We start from the raw sequence: 5,643 nt of genomic DNA, 5'->3' as shown, positions 1-5,643 counted from the left end.
AGAGTAGGACAAGCAGAAAAAGAGAAAATCAACCATGTTCAATGCCCTTTTAATATGTAGGCTGCAACCAGAAGCTGTGGCTACCAATTAGGTTTTCTATGAAATATAATCTAATATCCTGCAACAATTTACCCAATTCCTTGTCATTTCTTTATCCCAAATATTTCCCCACTTCTTTCTTCCTTTATACATATGTGTGACTATGACTGCTCAAATATATGAATAAAACTTGTTGAGTGCATTTATAACGGTTGTGTGTATATGGTACCAGGACTGATCCTGTTGTGTTGGATGGCCAAATAGGTATATCATCCTTGCCTGCAGCTCCTTCTACCATTTGCAGGAAAGTTCCACTCTTTAACAAGCAATAGGGCTTTAGGAGCACAAATGATCCATAGATCACTAGAAAAATAAAGGTGGGAGAGAGAATAGGGAGGGACTTGGGTGGGGAGCAGTTCAGGGTCAGAAGTGAAGAGGGGCAGAGGGTATGGCCAGATGACCAGGAGAATGAATGCAAATCTGCAACCACCTAGGGGTGGGGAAGGGGCATCACTAGGAAGAGAGGGAGACTTGAGATAGGGGAGGCACCTGTGAATCAATGGGGATGTCCTTGCTGTGACTCATAGCATTGTAGATTTGAAGCCTTGGAAGACTGCCGCCTTTATCTCCTAGAGAGATAAAGAAACCAACGGACCCACAAGACTTTCCACCTCAAATTTATCCTGCCTAGAAAAATGCATGGATTGGGGATGGAGCAGGGACTGAGGGAATTACCAACCAATAAACCAGCCAAGCTTGAGATCCATCCCATGTTCAAGTATCTGTCCTTATTAATGATACTGTCATGCTTGCAAAAAGGAGTCCAGCATAGCTGTCCTCTGAGACTCCACCCACCAACTGACTCTGATAGAGGTTTACACCCACAGCCAAACAGTAGATGGAGCTTGAGGACACTTATGGAAGAATAGGAGGAAGGAATGCAGTCCCTAATGGAATAGAACTCCACAGGAAGGCCTACAGAATCAGCTAACCTGGAACCTTGGAGCTCTTTGAGACTGAGCCATCAACCAAAGAACATACACGGGCTAGATCTAGACCTCCCAGCAAGTATGTAACAGATGTGCAATTTGGTCTTCATGTGGGTCCTGAATAAATGGAGTGGGGGATATTCTAAAAGCTGTAGCCTCCAAGTGGGATATGTTCTAGCTGGGATGCCTTGTCTGGCCTCAGTGGGAATGGAAGTGGCTAGCCTCCCAGAGTCTTGAAGTACCAGGGTAGGGGGGATACACATGGAGGCCCCCACTGGTTCAGAGAAGAAGGGGAGGAAAAATGGGGAAAGGATTATGGGAGGGAGTGACTGGGAGGAGGGCAGTGAGCAGAAATGAAAGTGAATAAGTAAAAAAATTAATTTAAGCTGGGCAGTGGTGGTACATGCCTTTAATCCCAGCACTTGAGAGGCAGAGGCAGGTGGATCTCTGTGAGTTTTGAGGCCATCCTGGTCTACAGAGTGAGTTCCAGGACAGCCAGGACAACACAGAGAAACCCTGTCTTGAAACCCCCTCCCAAATAATAATAATAATAATAATAATAATAATAATGTACTTATTTTAAAAAGCAGGGGAGTGCTTTTATAGTCAAGCTTAAGGCCTAGGTACAGAGCATGTGCTTATAAAAGTAGAATCTTGTTTTTTCTAAAGATTTATTTTAAGTGTATGAGTACACTGTCCGTCTCTTCAGACACACCAGATGAGGGCATCAGATCTCATTACAAACGATTGTGAGTCACCATGTGGTTGCTGGGAATTGAACTAAGGACCTCTGGAAAAGCAGCCAGTGTTCTTAACCACTGAACCATCTCTCCAGCCCTCAAAGTAGTATCTTTTTCAGTTAGTAACTTAGTTAACTATCACGGAGTTATCAAAACATACCAGGAACCCTGGAAACCATTTACGATGTGGAAATCACAAGTTTATTGATGAAGAACATGTCAACAAAAAAAGGTGACTTTTAACTTGGAATCAAATTTTAACATTATGATTAATTTGTAAAAGGAGAAAACTTAGAATCTGCCAGCCTATCACAAATACAATTTTTATTATTTACTTTGTTTCAGAGTCTCATTTAGAATCCCAGTGACTTTGATTCAATAAGCATACTATAATGTATAATACATATTAAAAGTATAATAGATAGCAGTATATATTTAATTATGTGCTGTTGGACAAACATTCCTAGCAGTAGAATATTCTATAGAAGAGGGAGCTGAGAATTCATTTGATGTCGGTCTGGTTCGTGGTAAAGGAGAATTTTCTTAACAGAATTGCTTCTTCATAGCAGCCTAGACTTGTCAATCCTGGGATCATTCCAACCCTCAGAAGAATTGGACTGCTCTAGAGCTAGATGTAGAAGAAAATCTGGTTTCTGTAGTTGGAAAGGGAGATTTACTGTGTTCTGATCCATCACACAATCCTTCTGTATAGTTAACTTTTAGTGCTGTCATAAAACATACCATAGCCAATGCAAATTATACATGAAAGCATTAAATTGGACTTACACTTCTAAAGGATTAGAGTCCATTATGACAATGTAAGCACATGGCAACAAGAGCAGAGAGCTCACATTTTGAATCTCTGTCTGGATGTAAACATCAACATAGATTTTTTTAAAAATCCAAATAAAAATTTTAACCATTTAAAACAGAAAGCTGGGCTGGAGAGATGGCTCCAAGCTTAAGAGCACTGACTGTTCTTCCGAAGGTCCTGAGTTCAAATCCCAGCAACCACATAGTGGTTCACAATCATCCATAATGAGATCTGATGCCCTCTTCTGGTGTGTCTGAAACAGCTACAGTGTACTTACATATAATGAATGAATAAATAAATAAATAAATAAATAAACAAACAAACAAATCTTTTAAAAAAATGACTTAAAATAATAAAATAAAAATAAAACAGAAAAGCTGATCCCAGGGTATGTGCCATGATCTAGAACACAGAGTTCTCAACAGGATTATAGAGAAATAGAAAACACACTGACACAATAAGACACAAAGATACAACAATCAAGACTGTGTGCAGTGTTGGTGACATAATGAGGGAATGAAGAGAAATAGCCATAAACAAATGCACAAAATATAGTCAAGTTTTTATCAAACACTTAAGGAAACGTTGCCAGACATAGTATCATTTTCCATTGTTACCTGTGATTGTATGTGTGTAAAAATTAAAAAAAAAAAAAACAGATTCACAAGCCCCACAAACATAACTCAAACTGCTCCCTAACTGTAATATTTCTTACTGCCCAGTTACTACTGATCTTTCTCCCAGGAATGTTTCCTGTCACCTCTTTCTATCAGTTTCTAAACTATTTGTAAAATTTATCCTGCAAACCAAAATGTGAAATGCAATGTTCACAAGTCCTAGAAATCAGACTTTCAGTCTTAGAAATTATCTTCTAACTTCATAACAAAAGCAATACCTGTGCGTCTTCTCTGGATAGTGATTTTGTAAGCACTACAGCTTTCCACTGCCAGGACTGCAGACCTTTCCCCTTCCCCATGAAATCCAAACTCAGGAAGGCTCAAACCAAGGGCCCCTGCCCAGGTGACCATATGAATGAACAGAACCATACATAGTCCATCCCTGCCCCACCAGAACAGATTCTGAAAGCTCAGCCAATCTGCTCTTCTCTTCCTGGTTATGAAACAGTGGATGACACACTCAGCATGGTATAGCTTGAAGTCTACTGCAGAGCTTCCTAGACCTGTATCAGAGAAGAATTCTGGAAAGAAACCACAAGATACTTTCTACTGGTCATACTGATTGCTGTGGCTTCCCAGAGTCCATCATTATCTAGCTTCACACACCTGGGCCTTAGGACAGTAGCAGCATCCCTGGGTCAGAAGAGATTAAATGACTCAGAAGGCACAGGCCTACCCAAATCTGCACTTCCACCCTAGGGGCAGATGAGGTCCAAGTCTGGGGAATTTGTAGTTCAAAAGAAATTCTTGCTGGGTGTGGTGGCGCACACCTTTAATCCCAGCACTTGGGAGGCAGAGGCAGGTGAATTTCTGAGTTCGAGGCCAGCCTGGTCTACAGAGTGAGTTCCAGGACAGCCAGGGCTACACAGAGAAACCTTGTCTCGAAAAAAAAACTAAAAAAAAAAAAAAAAAAAAAAAAAAAAAAAAAAAAAAAAAAAAAAAAAAAAAAAAAGAAATTCTTGCTGTCTCCCAGAGAACATCTATTTCTCCTACCTGCCAGGAGCCATGGCCTCAGTCATGGCTTTGTGGATATTTTCTAGCTTACATAAACAATCCTGAGAGAACATTTGTGGTCATAACAGTAAGAATGTTTATGCGAAAAGAGGACACTGTGACCGTTAGTTCCAGGAACTGACGATTGCCACCTGACCTTCAGAGAGCCCCCGGGCTCTTCTCTTGCTTATGCTTATATTGCCACTCCTGAATAAAATTTTCAGAGCTTGATCAGTATGATTGACTTGCTCTCATTCTTTGTGTCTCTTGTCCCTCCCACTCTCTCTCCTGCCCTGGATCCCCGCTGATTATCCCTGCATGTCCGGGGTACATACCAAGTCACATGGCACTTTGTGTGCACTTTCCCCTACACCCTCGATGTCCAGGGCAGCCATACCTTTGCTTCATAGCTGGGAAGTCTTGAAGCCCAATATAGGTCATGTTCAAACAGTAACTGTTGTTAAAGCAAAAAGTGGCCATGAATCAAAATATAATGAGGGGTTTCTAAAAAGCCTTGGAGACATAAGGAAATGGGGGAAATTAAGTAATGATAATCCCAAATATTCATTTAAAAAGTTGAAAGTGGCTCTATGACCATGTGCTCCATAGACGAGGGATTTGTATTAGAACATACCAAGTATACTTAACTATATTCTCTCATGAACATTATCTTAGAAATTGAAAACAACAGTCCTGTTAGGAAGGGTCACATCATTTGACCTAGATATTCTATTTGGTATAACTAGGGTTACTGCAGTGACTGTGTTTCACTATAAGTTCAATTTTCTTCCAAATTCTTGATAGCCCGGTGTGTGGACAGGGAAAAATGGCCAGTCAGGACATTTATCAATCATCTAAAATTGATTACCTCACTACCCATGGCTAATGTTAGGTAATGTAAAAGCAGGAAGGCTTTCAACACCCTTTGTCAGATCCCTTTCTGAACCCCGATGACACTGCTTTCAAAGTTATTCATAGAACTCAAGTCTTTCCCAGGTTTCTCTTCATTTATAAGTCCAAACAGAAACCAAAGAGGTTGGAGGACACTGAATCGGTGGCCTATTTTTCCTTTTAATGACCTGTCAAAGCCAAGCCTGGTAGAATTGCAGGACTGACTCTCCGGTACAGGGCAACGGAGGCAGGAATGGGTGTTCAAAGAAATAATCAGCTATGTAGGATGGCTGAGCCTGCGGTACAGGATACATTCCTGTAAACAGAATTAAATGACAAATAACACTTGTGAAAAATGAAAATAAATTTTTTAAAAGACTTATTTATTTATTATATGTAAGTACACTGTAGCTGTCTTCAGACACTCCAGAAGAGGGCATCAGATCTCCTTATGGGTGGTTGTGAGCCACCATGTGGTTTCTGGGATTTGAACTCAGGAT

The 5,643-nt window shown here is 40.5% G+C and overlaps 1 pseudogene; it reads left to right on the top strand.

The window, feature by feature from the left end:
- The first annotated feature begins 2,277 nt into the window (after positions 1 to 2,277).
- Positions 2,278 to 5,643, top strand: part of LOC110307686 — a 9,546-nt pseudogene continuing 6,180 nt past the window's right edge.

This window comes from Mus caroli, chromosome 13 (assembly GCF_900094665.2).
Source record: "Mus caroli chromosome 13, CAROLI_EIJ_v1.1, whole genome shotgun sequence".
Taxonomy (NCBI): Eukaryota; Metazoa; Chordata; class Mammalia; order Rodentia; family Muridae; genus Mus; species Mus caroli.
This window is presented reverse-complemented; position numbering and strand designations above follow the sequence as displayed.